A 20,022-nucleotide genomic window follows, 5' to 3' on the forward strand; every position below is an offset into this window, starting at 1 on the left:
TTTTTAAATTAAAAAAAAAACCAACGTAAAATTATCTTACGTGTTTTATTTAACCCAACAGGAAATTAGTACAAAAAATTTTGAGCTATTTTGCATTTCTGTACTAACTCTTCATAAAATCAGTTATTTTTACATTAACAGACCTCCTCAATTCAGACGCTGATTTTTTTTTACAGAAATTATTGAACAACATTTTGATTTTAAAATTTTACAGATAGAAAAGTAGATTCACATACTCAAGCTGTTCCAAATATACTTAAACATTGTCCAATAACTGAATCAATTACTAGTTTTCATAAAATTAAGTGCATTGTAAATTCTCAATGATCATATGTGGCTGGTGGTTCCTGTATTGGACATGGCAGTTCTACAGCTTGATCTAGGTGGTAGTTACATGGGTGTGTTCACTTCATAAAAACATCTACCCTTGATAATATGTGCCTTTTTCTGTACATATATGCTATTATTCAAGTTAAAAAAGAATTTATTGCTTCGAGAATAAGTCTAAGAGTGGGGAACATTGGATAGGGAGGTCATTTCTTGTTACTTTAAGTGTTTCTTAACTATTTGCCTTCTTGAACATATGTATAACTTGTTTAACATTATCTTAATTATATTTTAGAAAAAGCTTTACAAGTTTTTGCTGCATTCCTGGTAATGAAATAAATTCAATCTATTAACTGAAGTATACTCTGAGCACTCTACCTTTGCCCCTGAGCTAATTCACCCAACCGAGTGGCTGGGATGGAAAAACTTTATCGATTTAATGGTTTCATGATGATATATACTTAGTCTACCTGGTCAAAAGTGTTTTGAAGAAAAAATAGCTGCTATTATTTTCTGGTTTAGTGTTTTCCCTCAGAGTAGATGTATTTAATCCTCATCACACCCTATGAAGTAGTTATTTGCATGATCCCAATTGTCCACATGAAAAAATTGAGGCACAGAAAGGTAACAGAATTGTCACATATCTGGGAAGTGACAATGCAAGGATGCAAACCCAAACACTGAACACAGGATACTTGGTCACTCGATTAAACATCTGCTGAATTCTTTTGTGGATTGTAGTAGTTTACCAGCATATAGCTTAAAATATTCATTTAGGTATACATCCATTCTCTGTAAATATTTTAGTATAGTGGATATTGAAGTAAAGTTAATAAGAATAAAATCATTCTGATTCTTTATTGTGCTCTGCATTTCACTTTCGAAACATTACCAGAGGCCTCATGACAAGTCAAACAGCTCGCTCTCCATCACGAGCAATCCTGCATGTGTTCCCTGTCACTGCCTGTCTCATTTCCACCCGTAATGCTAAGCGACTGTTGTGGCCACCCAGCACTAAGCTTGGCAGCTGCGAGTTGTGCTAACGCCAGTCAATGTCCAGAGCTGCCATTCCACCATGTGGCTTGATGAGGGTCAGGACAGACCAGATCAGAATGTGCCACTTTGAAATGTGCATTATTTCAAGCTAAAGAAGATCAAGGCCCAACAGACTCAGAAAAGAGCTTTTTACCTTCTCCTTAACTGCTTAAAAATGTAGATAGGGAGCCTGTACCAGAAAAGAACTTTTATCAAAGATAACTTTTTATAAAGACTTGCCAAACATCTGCTCTCATTTTCCTATGGTTTGTCTTCCTCCCCTTTGAGACCCCAGACCTTCTCCTTAGCTCAGGATGGCATGTAAGCCTCAATTACATGACTGTCAGGGAAACTCTCATGTCTTTAAGGGGCTCCCATACATACAAAGTTAAATTTGCTTTTACCCTCCTGTTAATCCTTCTTATATTAATTTATTAGGCCAGTCAAAGAAGCTAGAAGGAAAGAAGGCTCCTCCCTAAGAGCCTCTAAGCTGTGTCCTCAGTCGGTCTGCATACCTGCCTACTCCATACCATCACTGCCTTTGCTCCTGCTTGGAGTCTCCTGCACCCTATTTCAGATTCCTTCAGCATTATTTTCTGCCTGAGAAGGTGGCTATTTTATTATTGAACAAAATGTGCACTAACTCTGTGTGTATTTTAAAGACATAAATATAGAACACTCAATACTCTTTCTCCCAAGAGAAAATCCCAATGGCCTCCATGCTCCTGTGCTCTCAAAGGATGCCTCAAGGCCAGGATTTCCAATGCATCCATTTTCCTGTGCTTCTCCAAGGGTTACTCAATCAATGCTATGAAAAATAGGACCCAGTTACTCAAAATGACGATGATAAGTAATGAAACTTGGCATTCAGACAATCTTCCTCAACTATGGGAATCTGGATTACCTAAATACGTTTTAACTATACATTTGTCTCATTATTTCAAGGTAAAGAGGGATTTTCAGGTATGTGGATGACAAGTAAGTAGACAATATAGAATGGATGTATTACATACAGCTCGTAACTCTGCATTACTTTTCTTATGGGACATATGTAAACAGTAAGTCTTAGGCACTCAGTATCTGCTACTATGATACTCTGCTGTTAACTCTTCTGAAAAAAAAAAATCAAAGATTAACGACAGACTTCCTCCAGATTTATATTTCAAAACTGGCAATCCTCTTCAGTCACATTTATGCTGTATATACACTTTCCAATGAATATTGTTGCTGTAGTTGATAAACCATGATGGGGAAAACCGAAGTGTACATTGGAATTGCTTCTCTTACTGATTCGGATTGACTGTGAAATAGCATTGTTAAACTTCTGTCTTGTAAAATGGGACTGCTAACTACTAATTGCTCCATTGATGAATAGGTAGCTGCTGGCTAACTCCACAAAAATAAATTGGTCTCTTTCAAATATCTTTTTATAAAACCTTCTTAAATTATATGGATCCTTGAAAATTGAGTGAATAAACACCTTTTTTTTAAGGAAATAAAAATTTTAAATTTCTAATGCATGAAGAAAATCTTCCATATCCATCCAAAGAATAATTTACTTAGCTTAGTAAGAGCACCATTATAATCAGTAAGTTTACACCTGATTCTAAATTCTACATCTATGTCATAACTATCTCTACTCCCTAAATTTTGGATTATCTTTTTAAAACACCCTCTATATTTAAAAAAAAAAATCAAACTGGAGATGTGCATACAAATTGAATACATTTCATTATTTAGATAATTTGTATTTTTGCATTGGTTCTTGGGAAAAAATATTGTGCAATATGTATTCGTCTCCAAAATATTATGCTATACCTCCTTTTCATCTCATTTCTTTGGGACTCAAAGTTGTCATTAGTTGATTCTATTTTCTAATCTGCACCGATCTATTAGAGGGAGGCTACAGCACTAGGTGTGAGTGATGATACATCTAAACCATGGTTTTCTGGGCCCCATAGTCCTTCATCAGTGACTGTGGGGGCATCTCAGACTGAAGAAGACAGCACGTTGTGCATTAAGAGTATACTGAATATCCCTCACTGTCATGGGTCTCAACCCTGGCTACACAGGAGAATCCCCTGAGGTGCTTTTAAAAAGTATTGATGTATTAATGACTGGGTCTCACTCCCAAACTTCAGATTGAATTGGCTTGCAGTGTGGCCTGAGCTTCAGAATGTTAAAATCCTCACAGTGATTTAAATGTGCAGCCAGGGGAGAGAACCTCTGCTTATCACATCACCTCTCATTTGATTGTTCCTGAGGAGAGTGACAGTCCATCCATAATGAATGCCTGGAACACAGAATGGTACTGTATCCTCATATGCTATGTTTTCTCCTATACCTACAAACAAATGATAAAATTTAGTTTATAAATTAGGCATAGTAAAAGATTAACAATCTTATTAATAATAAAATTGAACAATTATAACAATAAATTAAGGGTTACTGGAAGACGAGCACTGTGACAGACTACGACAGTCAATCTGATAACTGAGATGGCAGCTAAGTGACTAACAGGCAAATAGTGTATACAGTGTGGATGTGCTGGACAAAGAGATGATCCATGTCCCTGCTGGGAAGGAGCAAGATAGTGAGAGATTTCATAATGCTATTCAGAAGGCATGAGCTATAAAACTTATAAATTGTTTATTTCTGGAATTTTCTATTCAGTGGTTCAGACTGTGGTTGACAGCAGTTGACTGTGAGTAACTGAAACTGTGGAAAGCAAAACCGCAGATGGAGGGGGGCCACTGTAGTCAGGACAAACGATGTGACCTCCTTCCCAACAGAATGAGAAACTTGGCCATAGAAACTTTGGGTTATGGAGCTGACAGGCACAAGGCAGGGGTCTAGAAGTCAAATGTCAGCAGTCAAGGTGATAGTGACCCACCACGTCACACTCGTTCTGGCATTTGAGGGAAGACAATGAGGGAGGCGTTGTCTGCTCAGCCTTAATTAGAGGTCTCCCATTTATTATGTATGAGGGATGAGCTTCGTTTTTCACTATAAGACACATTTTTGTGATTTACATTTTTATTTTTCTTCATATTTGTTTTCATTACCACCAAATCCATTAAAGTTAGGGACAATAAAAAAGAAGTGAAAGAGCTCTCAGAGAAAATCCTTGTTGCTGAGTTATTCTACTTCACACTTCTTCCTTAACTAAATACATTAACATTCCAGCAGAATAACATTAGCAGAAATTAATTCAGAGCAAATATATGGACACTTTACAAAGAGTGTTATTATTCTTAATATTTTGTTGTTGTTGAAATGCCTCTAAGTGTATACTTTTATAGTTATAAAAACAGTTGCCTAATAATGTGCTTCACAGGATGTCATTGTTACCTCCATTTAGAGGTAAAAATAGTAGTGTCAGTCTATTCATGATTCTAAAATCACACAGTCTTTTCATTTGAATGTGCTGACCCTCTGGAATGGAGGTGATGTTTCTAACCTACCATTAGCAGAGATTGTACAGAGAGTTTACTCTGCAGTGCAGATAGGTGTGCAGATCACTGCATATAAATTTCCTTCACTTCTTTTGTCCTTAATTTGCACTCCTTATAATTCGATGTTTAAATCATCACTTTTAATTTTTTCATTTTGAATCTACAAAAACTAATGGATGATGTGGGGCAAGTACTTTGCCATGTGTGAGCATATGTTACCACACTTGTAAAATGTGGAAAATAATTCACATCCCAAAGATGGTTACAAGGATTTAATGAGATCAAAAATATGGAAGTACCTAGCAATAGGTGCTCAATAAATGTTGTATGGAAGCACTAAATTAGGGGCCAGTTCAATGAGTTTGAATTAGGATGATCAGCATTTATGTTCGCCATATGTATTCCTCCCTCTCGTAAATACAATTTATAAATCTACTTAAGATTTTTGTCCTGACTTTATATCTATCTCTAGTAGTTTATACAATTATGCGGCATTATCAATTCTAGTGCCACTTTATTCAGACACATTATTTATATACTTCATTATATTATAGTATCATACCATGAGAGTTTTTAAAAGTATTCCAGGCTGCATGCAAACCCTAATTCTGTGGTTTTCATTTCAAAATTTTTTTTAAAGAAAATCTTTGCTATAATTGTAATTAACAACTGGTACTTGAATGACATTGATCAAAAGTTTACCCCAGAACAGCTGTAGTTTCTGTGATCTACTACCCAGCTGTCCCAGATGGCATTTGCAGCATTACACTCTCTACAGGAGGCAGGAGTCAAAATATAGTTAAAGATAATACCATTATGAAAATTCTAGGAAGGAAACTGGGCATCTTTCTTTCTTTTCTTTTTTAAATTATTGTTTTCTATAAATAAATAAACCCTAATATAGTTGATGAGTATACCTTTATGGTAGGATCAATAAGTAATCTCCAAGACACACTTCTGAATATTGAAATTATGCCTTTAGTTCTCTCATCTCTACTCGAATCTTATAACAATAGTGTAAAATTAGGACTGTGATTATTTCTAGTAAAAGAAAACCAACATGATTATAAAATTACTATCTATTAAAAGAAAGTATTTATTGAATGCTTACTAAGTTTCTAACATTCTTATGAATTGCGCAGAAAAAGATAATTTCTTTAAAGAAAAACAAAAACAAAAAAACCTTTACCATCTAATTGGTAAGCTAGTTGCAATGAATAAACTAATTAAGAGAAAAATAAAATACTCGATTGTGGGGAAAATAGGAGTTAGAGGGGAAAAAGAAAGTGGGGCATGGATTTGCCACTGAAAAATCTGAAATGTTGCTCTGAACATTCCAGGTTGGCCTAGCTTCTGCCCTGATTCCTGCCTCTGCGCCTGTTTTGAGTAGGCTTCCTAAGAAATCTTAAGAAGATTTCTTAAGATTTCATAGCCTTAAATACTGTCTGTTTGTTGATGAATCTCAAATTTATATCTATAGTTCAGATTTCCAAAAACTTCAGAAACCATATGTCCATCTGTCTATTGGTCCTTCTATTTGGAATCATACTAGCATCAAAATCTTATGTCCAAAAGCAAATTTCTATATTCCGACCAATGTGATCTCATCTCATAAATCTTCCCAATCTCAGACAGTGACAACTATTTCCTACAAGCATTCATGCTTGAGTCATCTCCTCCTCTCACACTCTACATTTCTACTAGCAGTAAATCATGTCTTTTTTTGCTCTCCTCAAGGTTAACTCTCTGGTTATGGTGGTCATTAACCTGAATTTAATTATAGCCCTAACTTTCTAACTTTCTCCCTACTTTGAGCACAGCTTCTTTTTAGTATATTTTCAATACAACTATCAACATAAGCCTATTAAAACATAAGTCATTTCTCGTCACTCCTCTATGTACAAGTCTACAAGAGATTTTCATCTCAATACAACCCAAAATCCATCACATCCCTTACAAGGCCCTATGTTAACAGGCTTCCCACTGCCTGTCTGATCTCATCTTCTGATAGTCCCTCCTCACTCTCCACACTCCAGGTGCCCAGTTCCACAAACACTCCAGGCACCCTCCACGAAGTGCCTTCCCACTTATTACTTCCTTTCTTCCTTCCTTTCTGTTGGCCACATGACCAGCTCCCTTCCTTCATTCAGTTTTAGCACAAAAGTCACTCTCTCTGAGGCTTTCTGTGCCCATGCTATCTAAAATGTCAATACTCACTCCTACCCTCAAATGAGACATTTCATCTGTCCTCTCTTTTATATTTTCTCTTAAGCACAGATTACTATTATATATACTGTGTTTTATTTATACAACTTGCTTATTGTCTATCTCTTCCACTGGAATATAAGCTCCCTGCACAGATATTTTTATTTTGTTCCTTACTACATCTCTCCAAACTAAAACAGGGCTGACACATAACAAGCTGTCAATTTAAATTGGTTTCACCAACCCATATGTGACTTTAAGGATGAGTCTTCAAGGGCATAGTCTAGATAGCAAGGTATAAGACTATGGCTTTATGCGTGCAACACTAAAACAGCAAATCAAAGTACATTCAGTTAAATAGATTAACAAATAAAATTGACTCATATTTGAATCCACTGATTTGATCAGCTAACTCAATAGCCTTTGAAGACATAGACTATCTGTTCTTTTTCATGTCTGAGTTATGATCTGCTATATTTCAAAAATATCTGGAGTTTCCATGAGTTTAATTATTTTAGGTATCTCTTATAAGAAGAGAGTAGGGTGGTGGTTTCCAGCACTGGGGAAATGAGGAATTGCTGTTCAATGGAAATAAAGTTTCAGTTATGCAAGATGAGTTAAGTTCTAGAGACCTGCTGTATAACATTAGGCTGATAGTTGATATTGTGTTGTAGACGTAAAAATTTGTTGATAGTAGAACATGTTATTTGTTCTTACCACAATAAAAACAAAAAGTAACTGGAGCAAAGTATTTCATGAATTTGTCTCCTGTGATTTCAGAATCATCTTCTTTGTAATAAGAGTTTCAAAAAAAATTATTTGGTTGATCAGAGAAGCAAAAACACCACCTTCTCTCAAATGGAGACTAGGCACATCAATACACAGTGACAGCTTTTATGACTAACACAGCATCCTTATAAAAGAAAAAGGCACAATGGAGTTCCTCACTGCCAAGAGCTCTAAGCTGTAACCAGACCTCAAATGGCCAAAGAAAGTGTTTGGTGACTTTCCTCGGAGTACCTTACTGCTTGTTGCTCAGAAGATGTGTTAAATACTAAAAAGGAGCAGTTCATTGCCCGCAGTAGGGGTCACCACAACCTCCTGGATAAATATTCCCTTCTACATGACCTTTCCTCTGGTTTCATCTGTAGCTGAAGAACAAAATCTAATATAAATGAGGGGGAGTCAAACAGTATTGCAGGAATTGCTTTCTAGTTGCTGATTACTCACAAGTGGAGAACTAGATTAAAATTTAACAAATGCCTACCAAGTGTCATTCTGTGAAGATGGAATCTAGCACTCCTCAAAAGTGACTGAGTGTTCCTTGAAAAGAGGGTCCATGTCTTTTCCATTTGGAATACTGCAAGTCTTACATGAATCATACTGTATCTTACATGTAGTCAAAAATAATTGTTGATAGAATGAGACATGTGAAGCTTTAAAATAAACTATTGCATCCTAACTTTCTATTTAATATTTTATAAAAAAGCTGCTGTGTCCTCAAGGTAAATCCACTAGAACAAAGCAAGTGAGCAGACCTCACCAATGTATCTGTCAGCCTTACTTACAATTTTTCATCCAAGAGCTATATTGTTAGTTACCCTGTCAATATTATATTGATGAAGAGGAAAGCTAAATTCATCTTCCTGTCTTTCTTTCTGTTCAGGCTTCAACTCAGTGATTCTTCAATTACCTAGACCCAATGACAAGGCATTTTTTACTACCTTATTTCCTGTACATCGAAGTTCAAAATATGTCAGTTCCTTCCAACAATTTATCTTCTTTGACATTAGGTAGTTTTGAACTTTTGTGTATATCACTTTGGACATAAGTGCCTTACTCAGCTGAAAGAATGCTTAGAGCCACCAGCCAGAGGTTAAATGCATCCGCGTGGCTCTCTTTTGACTTTAAATATAATGGCTCCCAGGGGATTATCTAAGAAAGACATACACTTAACAAAGATTTTCAGTTCTATTTTTAATCTAACAAATTGCTGAGGCACAGCGATGTTCTTTAACCTATGGTAGTCATAGAATTCCAAATTATTTAAAACATAGTAGAATAGAACTTGGGCTCTATAAAAAAAGAATTATACACCTAAAGGGCAAGAGGGGGAACTGTGATAGTAGGATATTACATTGTTTTCTGGCAGAACCATACCAAAATCTCTGGAGAAAGAATTGCACCATCTCGCTCGGCAGACAATTTCAATACGCACCTGTCACTTTCAGGAAAAAAGGAAAATAGAACCTGAATGCTGCATTCTCTGGATCTTCTCTTGTTCTATTGTCTTGTAACAGTGAAAGCACCCAACTTCTGTGCCTCGGTGTTAAAGGTCACCCTTTATTTTCACTCCAGCTTTTGCTCCTCTGGCTGAGATAATTCATAGTAAATGCTAGATTTATATCAAACCAAACGGATTAAAAATTATTATTAACATTATGACCTCAAGAGACTAAAATAACAATATTTAACACTTATAATATCCAAAGCTTTTGATCAAAATGATTTGGCAAATAATTTATTTCTCCACCGTTTTCTTACCATTTTTATGTTTTTATTTTAAAAAATTGTGTTATAACATTTCTATGTGCTTGTCCTGTTCTTGCCCTTTCAAACACTTGTTCCATTCTTTACAATGCCTAACTCTGTTAATGAATACTAGCTAAAACTTATCTTTTCACAGTACTTTTTAAAGAAACAGATGCCATTTGCTAAGATTTGAGAATGTTGCAAGAAGATCTTATATGTTATCTTTTTTTTTCTCTCTGTCTATTTACCATAGCTCTAAAAGTCTGACCATTAAGTATTTATTTAGGGGGCTAAATGCCATCCTCACCACAAGAGCTATTTCAAATCTAAAATATGTACTTTCAGGGACCTAAGAATACTACAGAACTGAAGGGGGAAGTACTAGGAAGAGGAAGGAGATTGTTGCTTATTTAGTGGATATTGTTCTTTAGATATGTTTATATCTATTCTTATTTAATGTTTGGAACAACTCATTTTCTGGATGAGTAAACTGAGATTTAGAAAATTAAAGTAACTTGTTCTAAATAATTATCTAATGACTATCAGATTCTAAATCTGGTCAGTAAGAGTACAAGGTAAAATTCTGAAAGACTGTTTCAGCCTCTTCAAGATTCAGTGCTCACATCAAAGTAATTGGCTGATTTATTCAATTATATTAAGATTATAGACACAAAAGCAATATGCATTAAAAGCAAAATGCATTATCAAAATGACTCTGACTTTTCTCTATTCAAAGTAGTTTGTTGCTTTAGCCTAATTGGGAAGAAATATAACAAGGGAAGAACATGTTCTTTGGTGTCATATATATGAATTAAATTACAAAAATTTTACTTCCTACCTGTGTATATACAGAAAAATTATACAATCTTGATCAAAAAAAAACCACAAGGATTTTCTGAGAACAAAATACTTTGAGAATGAAGAATAAAATAAGAATAAATCTTCTTATTAGAATACCTGCTACAAAGTATTTACTGAAAAAACAAAAGTAATAATAATAATGATAGTAGAAACAGTAATGATAAAAAGCCTAAGAATAAGGAAAAGACACTGCTTCCTATATATTGCAAGTCTATAGTCATGGTATAGTTTGCAGACTATGAAACAGAAATCCTTATATAACATGGGAGACATTGATTTTTACTATTGCTTTCATCTTTGTTTATGTTCTCTGTTTTCATAAAGACCTTTGCATGATGAAGTTTGAACGGACTTCAAACTTTATCTAGCCCTTGTTTTTAAAAAGATTTACACCTCAGCCATCCTAGTCAAACAGCTGTAGGTCTGTTGTGTCCCAGCTGGGTTTCATCTGCTGCTTCAGACAACCAACAGCTGAATACAAGTTGCAGCCAGAAACACAACCCCACCAGTTGGCGCCAAAACTTCTTGACATAATGCAGTATTTTGATGACATGTGCTCCCTTATGCTTGGGAACACTGTGGGTTGGGTTTTGAACCATAAGATCTTTAGGTTCCCGTAAGTGAATACTTTACTAGAGACCTGAAGGCTATAAAACAGTACAATAAAGAGGATGGGAGGTCAGTGTGATGAAACCTGGTGACAAGGACTGAAACAGAGCTTGACAATGGTGGTCAAGAAACTGATGGTAACTGAACACAAACCCTGCACTCTCTGGCTCACTGTAACTGCAGAACAGGAGAGAAAAGAACTTGAGACTAGGGATATATTTGCAATGGTTATGGCAGGAACAGACAATGACTCAAGGCAAAATGATAGAGCAGGCCAAGAATGACTCAGGGATTTGCTTCCCTAAGTATCAGAGCTCTTCATCTGTTCCTTAAAACCCCTCATCTTTCCACTTCTTGCCTCCCTAAACCCTCTTGTCCTAGCCACTTTCCACCTTTCAATTTTCTTTGCTCCAAAAAATTCTTCACGTTTCTGCCAACTTTTTCCTAAAACATGTATATGATTGTCTTTCTTCTGCCTAATAGAAAAAATGATCCCCCACTTTTCCTGGAAGGCTTAATTTCACTCCTCACTAGCCAGCATTACCCACCTACCATTTCTTTCTGGCCACATACACACAGACACGTGGGCCACTGGTGGGACTCTTAGCTCCCGTGGTCTTAAATATTCTCTTTCATATGGCCCAGCAGTTGTGGCAGCACCATTTGTTAAATAAGGCACCCTTTTCCCACTGAACTAACATGCCACTAATATTTTATCTCATGTGAGCTGGGCTGTATTTCTGGATTCTGTTTGGTTAAAATTATTTGGTTTACTTCTTGTTTAAAAAAATCTATTTATCCCTATGCCAAAGCCATATTGAGTTGATTCCACTGGCTTTACAATATTTGCTGACATCTGCTAAATAGGATTTAAAAAGAGATTTCTTGGCTATTTCCAGAGATTTGCATTTTTATATGAATTTTAAGATCATTTCATCCAATTCCAAGTTGGATAAATTCTACTGGAATTTTAATTGTAAATTTCATTAAATTTACATATTAATATTTAGAGAATTGACTTGTGATATAAATAATGCTCTTTATTATGATTGGCTTTTTGAAAATGTCAGATGCATTTTAATTTCTTTTTTAAAAGTCTTATTAATAATTTTACAAAAAACACATAACAAATCAAAGTAGCCATTTTGGACATCCCAAAGATATTTTGCTTTTTTATAACTTTTATTGAGAGCAAGAAAAGAAAGATATAAGTTAAAAGGAAATATTGAAGGAGAACGTCTGGGTAACTGAGTTACTGGCTGTCACTTAAATCTGAATCGCTTTGCACATCCTCCAAAATGCTATATAGATTTCTGTGAGGAACCAGTAAAACCATACAAATATCATGACTTCCACAAAACTACATAATGGAAGCACAATAAATTTAACAAAAATTAAATGACAGAGCCCGAACATTTCATATCAGTGATATCAATACTTTAAATTTGGTTCACAAAACAAGAACCACCTATAGGCCATACACAAGAGAGACACCCAAAATAAAGTGATTCAAGAAGGCTAAACTAGAGGATATTCAAAATACACAAGGCCAGTAGAATCAATGAGAATGCCCAGGTGGCGATCCTAATATTAGACAGCAGAATTTGAATCGGAAATGTTAAATAAGACAAATTAAATATCACTTAGTTATTTTAAATATTTTATATTAAGATATAGGAAGTATGAATACTTATACACTAAATAACACATCTCTTCCTTCACAAGACAGAAACTATGAGAGATGTGAGATAGTTGGAAACACATTCTTGGTGCAAGAGCTCTTCAGTGGACAAAAATTAAGTAAGAATATTAGAGACCCTAAGTGTAATTATAAGTAAGTCTCCCCTAACCAGATACTTTTTCCACTTATTAAACAAACAAACAAACAAACAAACAAAAAACCAGAAAGAAAGGAAATTCAACAGTAATGGGAGCATGTCAAGGGGCACAAGAGCCAACTGAAAAAGCCCACAATAGTCAAAGTTGGAACAATTTGAGCAACAAAATAAAGAAGTAGTGGATTATACCCAAAGTGAACATCCATGAGTCCTGATAGTATAAATAATTAAATAAATGAATAAATATGGAAGAAGAAACATCCTCCCATGCAGAAAAGAATTTCAAATAACTTATATAGATAGTCTACCTCAAAGGGTGAAGCAAACCTTCCCACTGCCTAGATGTGGAGTAAACATAGTGATCTTCCAAAAGAAGGGAGTAAAAAATATGAATTTCATAGTGAAGAAATATGACAAACTCTATCTCAGCCAGGTGATGAAGGCCAGCATCAATACTCATAAATCATGCAGGTAGTAGGTACAGTCAATAATATGTGATAAAAATAGTACTTTATCTCCATGATCTTCCTCCCAGTAACCAATACTCCCAGTTTTATCATGAAAAATAGTTCAGACAAATCCAAATACAGAGCTATCTATGTATATAATACTTGAGTAACAGTCTTCAAAACAATCAAGGAAAGTCTGAGGAACTGTCACATCCAGCAGGAACCTAAGGAGACATCACAACTAGATGTAATGTAACTAACATCTTGTAGGGGATCCTAGGACAGGAAAAGGACGTTAGGTAAAAACTAAGAAAATTTAAACAAACTATGGTATATAGTTTATAACATTGTATCAGTACTGGTTCATTAATTGTAACATGATGCAGAATATATTAGAACTCACTTCTATCTTCTTATTTTTTTCTGTAAACCTAAAACTGTCTTTTTTTTTTGAAGTCCACTAAAAAGAAAAAAAATACAGTGAGTTTGAACTACTTAGGGTTTAGATTTCAATATGGTGTTACCTAGTTTCCACTAAGGTATTTTTCAAAATTTTTTGTCCTGTGTGCCCAGGAACTTTTAGTTTGGGGAGATTTTTGGGGTCCATGATAGATGAGATAAGAGGTCAATTTATAACAATTCCTCCAGAGCAAATTATGTAACTGCTCACTGTTTCGACAGACTGGCTTCATGTAAAGTTGTGTCCTTAAAAAAAGAAAAAAGTGTTCTGTTATTGTTGGTAAGTGAATATTTATGACTATTGATAGCCAAGGAGTAATTGGCAATTTAAAAAATTGGGAAGGAAGACTATTCTTCCTGAAATTCCATACTTAATCTTGGAATCTGTGGTTTATTTTATAGCAAAGCATTAAAATTAAGTTTCATCCATCTAACTGAATATACAGAATACTTGGACTAACAAAATGAAGAGACACGTTTTCATGATGCTCCTCATCACTCTTCTTTCTTTCACAGACAAGCTTATCGAATGATGTGAAATGCACTCATTGTCCCCATATCCTTATCTTCCCTGCATTTCTCCATCCTTTGCATTCAGCCGGAAGTTTTTACAGGACTGAAACTGCTCTCAGCAAGGGCAACAAAGACCTAATTGCTGAAATGGGTGGGAAATGTCTGTTCTTCTCTTCATCGATTGTGTTATCACACGTTAGCTCTTGGGTCTGAATCACAGCAGCTAGACAGGGCTCAAAGCAGGATGGATGTGGCAACTTAGATGTGGAGTAAAGTTGCTTCTACCTAACCTTCCTACAAAACCATAAACAAGCTATGAAGAGGATGTAAAACATGGCCAATGGTTTAGAAGGACACAGCTCCGTCTCATCTCCTCAGGGCCTTTTGGAAGACTGCAGGGAGTTTCAGGGTCAATGTACGGCCTGCATGAGTCAGAGAAGCACAGAACTGCAGACTTACAGAGTTTTTTACATCATAAACTGGAGGAAGGAATACTATGACTGCATCCCAAGGCTATTCTTCCTGTGCAAGTTATGTGACTCTCTTAGTTATTTATTTCAAGCCAGTGGGCCTGCAGCACCTGTCAAAGGCCCATCATTTGTATGTGCTCTACCTCTTGAATATCTTCTCTGCCCATCCACTCTTTTTATTCCTCTCCATGACTGCCCAAGTTCAGGCCCTTTTAACCAATTTTCTTGTTTCCTCTCTCACCCTGACAAACCAACTTCTTCAGGGCTGCCAATGTAAACTTACAAATAAAACTAATAATATCACTACCTGTCCAAAAATAAAATTGTTTCTTTCATCTCTATTGCCTCCAAGATAAATGTTAAACTTTATAGCATATCGTATAAGAACATAATCTATAAAAATATCTTTATCTTTTCTGAGCAGATTTAAACACTCCTGTTACTTGATGCCTTCCCTTTCCTCACCCCAAAACTTAATCTCTTTTCGAAAGTCTCACCAATTTGTACTATAAATCTCTTCACATATAAAAACACCAGAATTTATGGGTTCAGTGTTAAAAAGCCTATATGTTTAAACTTAAAATTATTGACTGAGCTGTTGGTTCAATTAATTTAAGATATTTTGAAAACAATAGTCATTGAGTCACAACCAAGTGTTAGAGGCTGTGCTGCTCGCTGGAATAAAATAGAAAACATGAGACTCCTGACCACTGGGAACTCCAACAGTCTCACCTTTTATAAACAACTAATTTCAAATGAAAGTAATGAAGTAAACAAGCACAATCATAAAAATGTCTAACATTTACTGTCATTTATAATGAACTAAACTGAAAGTCATTTTACATATTTTATTTCATTTAATCCTAGTGGTCATTTAAGGTATCTACCCATTTTATAGCTGTGGTAACAGGCTTAGGCAGCCTCAGTAAATTCCCCAAGTTATGCAGCTGGGAAGTGGAGGATCTGGAATTCAATCTCCAATTCCGTTGATGACAAACCCTGCCCTTTGAGTAGGAGAAAATGCATCATCCTTTTGAAATTAACTCTATAGTGATACTTCATAAATACTGCTAAAAGGATACGTAGTGAGAAAGGGAACACCCATTTTTTAGTGGCTTTAATATATGTACTAAGTTTGATTATTTTCGTTGTGAGTAATAAGACTTTGCTGGATTTTCTGTTCCCATCGCAAGAATATTCCTGCCCATGTCCATATTCTTCCTTGTATTACAGGGTTTGGAAATCTGAAAACTGCATTTCGTGGCTTGCCATCAGGGTATTAACTTAAATTTTACCACTGGGGGCACTGACTCGAGAATTGGAATCGGGGAGGTTGCAGCCCCCTGTTGTTCTGTCAGTAGCAGGCAGATAGATAGATGTGTGAGCTTTGACAGCCAATGGAAGCTGCAGCTCCCAAGGATATTCCCGCAAATCACCAGTCAGTCCTGCAGGTGGCTGAGATCATCAGTCATGCGCCCTTTCGATTCCTGTTATTTTTGACTTCCTGAAGCTAGCAGCCACTGCCCTTTCTAAGTCTCTCTCCCAGGCATTCTAAAAGTTTCCACAACCCCATTTTCCTGGATTAAGTCTTTTTAACACGAAACACTTAGAGTGATTTCTGTTTTTTGACAAAATCCTTCATGATACTCAGACCCTGTATTGTTTTTCTGGGGCTAGTAGAACTAAGTACTACAGACTGGGTGACTTAAAGAGCAGGCCTTTATCATTTCACAGTCCTGGAGACTGGAAGTGGAGGCTGAGGCGTTTGTTGATGGAGATGGTTCCTTCCGAGGTCTGTGTGGGAGAATCTGTTCTATAACTCTCCCCTGGGTCCGTACATGGCCATTTTCTCCCTGTAGGTCTTCACATGGCATTCTCCTTGCATTGTGTCTGTCTCCAAATTTCTCCTTTTTATAAGGACACCTATCAGACTGGACTAAGGTCCACCCTAACAACCTCATTTTAACTTGATTACCTCAGACTCCTTCTCCAAATAAGGTCATATTCTGAGGTTCTAGGCTTTAGAACTTCAACAAATGAATTTGGGAGGAAAATACAATTCAACCCATAAAAGATCCAAAATAACAGCGACTTTTACAAGATAGAAACTGATTATTTCTCATATAATCCCGAGATATTATGTCCACAGCTGGTTTAATACTCAAAATATCATCAGGTTGGCAAGCTCTTATTTCTCAGGTGGGTGTGGTTGTCTTTCCTTAATTTACCTCATGGGCTAAAACTATTGCTCTGGCACAAGCCGTAATGATTTTATTCCAGCTAGCAGGAAGTGGTAATAGACAAGAAAGTGGAAAAGAGCATAAGTAAGCTATCCGTTAAGGAAGTTTCCCCTCAAATGCCCACAACCTCTGTGCTTACATTCTTTTGCCCAGAACTAAGTCAAATGGCCACATCCATCTCTAATGTGAGATGCCGAGTAATATAATATTTATTCTGAGAAGCAATTCACCCAAAGAAAACTTCTGTTACAATAAAAAAAAAAAAATGGAGAATAGATATTGAAGGTCAACTGTCAAAATGTTCCACAATGAAAATATTACAGAATTAAGGCTATAGTTCCTACTTTTTGATTGTATGAAATAGTGAATAATAGACTTAAGAGATGTTGCTTAAATAGGTCAATGGAAAAAACTGTCACCTGTGTATTACGTTAAGACCCAATTGTTATTTCTGAAAGCAAGATTTCTTCTTTATCAAACATCATTAGAAGCAGTGTATGTGTTGAAAATGTTGTCAAAGGAAAATTCAGAGGAGAATCACTTAGAAAATGTAAGAAAATGTTTTTTCACAAAGAGTTCAAAGAGAGTCAGACTTCAGAAGGACTGGCTCACCAAATATAAAACACAACAAATATTTTTAACAATTGCAAATTACCAAACTTACTAAGTTTATATTAGTCTGCTCATGGTAGAAAACAGCAACTCTCAAGCAGTTATCATCTTCAAAAAGTTTCTGATGTATTTTCAAATAACAGCATATAAAAATTAGAGATAAAATATTTTGTTAGGAAGTCCAGATTTATGCAAAATAGCTAAGATTTTATTATTTTGGGTACCTGAACCCATACGGGTGATATGGTCTTTTTGGTTTATGCCAAGGTACACAGTATTTTTGTCTGACAGTTGTGGCACTTGAAGTTCTTAGGTAACTCAGAAGCAAAGCAAAGTGTCATTTCTGCCTCTACAATGTCAACCAAGAATGAAAACTTCTTCTTGTATGTTTCCATTTCCATTTTTCCTTTTTTCTCCTTGGCGGCGTTGACAAGATATCAGCATTGACCTTTGCCCTGGAGATTTTAGGGCTCAGCTCTCTCTTCTTTGGCCTTTAGATAAAATAATAGAATATTAATATTATATGCCCTCCCACTCTTGATTTTCAAAATTCCCAGCACTCACATGTCACACACTGTTCTGCCATCACTGGTTACCCCAGCATTGTAGTCATTTTTTGAGGTTTTTCAGAAGGAACAGATGTAGCAGAGAGAGAGAGGAAGGAGCCTGGACAGTGCCAAGGACTAACAAAAACACAGAACTGGTAAAACATGAGGTGGGATTCAATGAAAATTAAATGATTGTTTCTCATTTTTAAAAGACAATTTATAAACTATTTGAGCATTTAAGCTTACAGTTTTGCAGTTCCTGAGAAACAAAGCTTTCTATTATTAGCCACTGAAGAAATGGAAAAGCAGGCATTGTCATTGTACCCCCTCTAGTGGTCACCACTATAGGGAACTAAAGCAGCCTTTTATGTTCAAAATTAAGGACCAGGATGGGTTTGAAGCTAAATTTTCTCATGCTTTTGTCTGCTCCCTGTTACAGATTAAGCCACCTGGAGGAGTATATTTATTTTTTTATAAGCCATGAGAGTATTAGCCAGTGAAACATAAGACTGATGCTTAATGAAGAAAAGTATTTCTTTGAATATTTAAATTAAAGGAGAAATAATTTTCAATCTTATGGCTCACAATAGACTTAAATAAATCATCACTTCCCCTGTATTGAGCCTCTTCCCTCTTCTCAGAAGGTGTCTTCGGTATAATTTTCAATGCTAGAACTTATATTTCCGATCAGTAACATTTACTATTACTAGTGTCTGTAGTAAGTGGCTTATTATTCGTTTAGGTGCCGCTAAAGCCTCACACTTTTTAAACAAGCAACAGAATATTGTGAATGTCCTGCAATTTGGAAACTTTCTTAATCCTGATTTTTTTTCTTACAAACTTACTCCAAGCAAATGATTGATTTATCCCTAAAGACAATCTCTAATGAAAAAGAACCCTTGAAGATTATGCCAATTAATTGGTAGTAGCTACATAAAGCACTGTGTTAAGAAATAGCATATGATTAGACTGAAAGTAATTTAGCCAAAGCAATTTGGCTTACTGTGATGTAACTGAAAATAAGATGTTCAACAGAAAAGCCTAATTGAAAAAAAAGTATTCTTCTAAGGATGTTTTCTTTTAAGTATACATTTTAAGTATATAGTGCTTCTTAAAATATCTAAGTACTATTAAGAATTTGGGAAGAGGAATTTGTACTTTATTCCTGCCTAATTTACCTTTTTAAAATATATATTCCTTTATTACTGGTTTGCTCTCTTTGTAATAGCAAAAATGTGAAAAGCCCCAGATACTCACACACTGAGAAATGTGAAGTCTTTATAGCGATTATCTCTGGATAGTTAATATTGCGATGTGTTCTTTAGAAGAGGAGAAGGGAAGATCTTTTTATTTTTCTATTTCAATCTATTAAAAATGAGCTAAATCAATTAGAAAAATTATGAAAAATAAGTTAAAGTATTGATAAAGATCTGAAAATTTGATGAAAATATTCAAAGACAGAGTGGCAAAACTCTAACAATGCACCAAAGGTATCACTAATTGAATAATATATCTGTGTGTTAATTATCTGTAACATTATTATTTTGACTAAATTGTCCTGGAACTCAGTTTACACTTGGCTAAACAATGTTGATCAAATCACCAATGGACTCATAGGGATGAACTCAGGGCTCAGGGCTAAGAGAGGGAAAACAATTAGATTGATCAGGATTGTTAGCAGTTACCAGACGGGGCAACTACGTTAAAATATTAGACCAGAATTGAGAGGGTCAATATGCACACCTGCTAGAAAATAAATCATATTTCTATAAACAAAAAGAAAATGGCTAAAGAGCACATCTTGTCATCATCAACCTGCAGTAAAAATAACAAAGAAATCATGAAAAATTCATTCAAACTTCAGTCTTT

This window comes from Pteropus alecto, unplaced genomic scaffold (genome assembly GCF_000325575.1).
Source record: "Pteropus alecto unplaced genomic scaffold, ASM32557v1 scaffold13, whole genome shotgun sequence".
NCBI classification, from domain to species: Eukaryota; Metazoa; Chordata; class Mammalia; order Chiroptera; family Pteropodidae; genus Pteropus; species Pteropus alecto.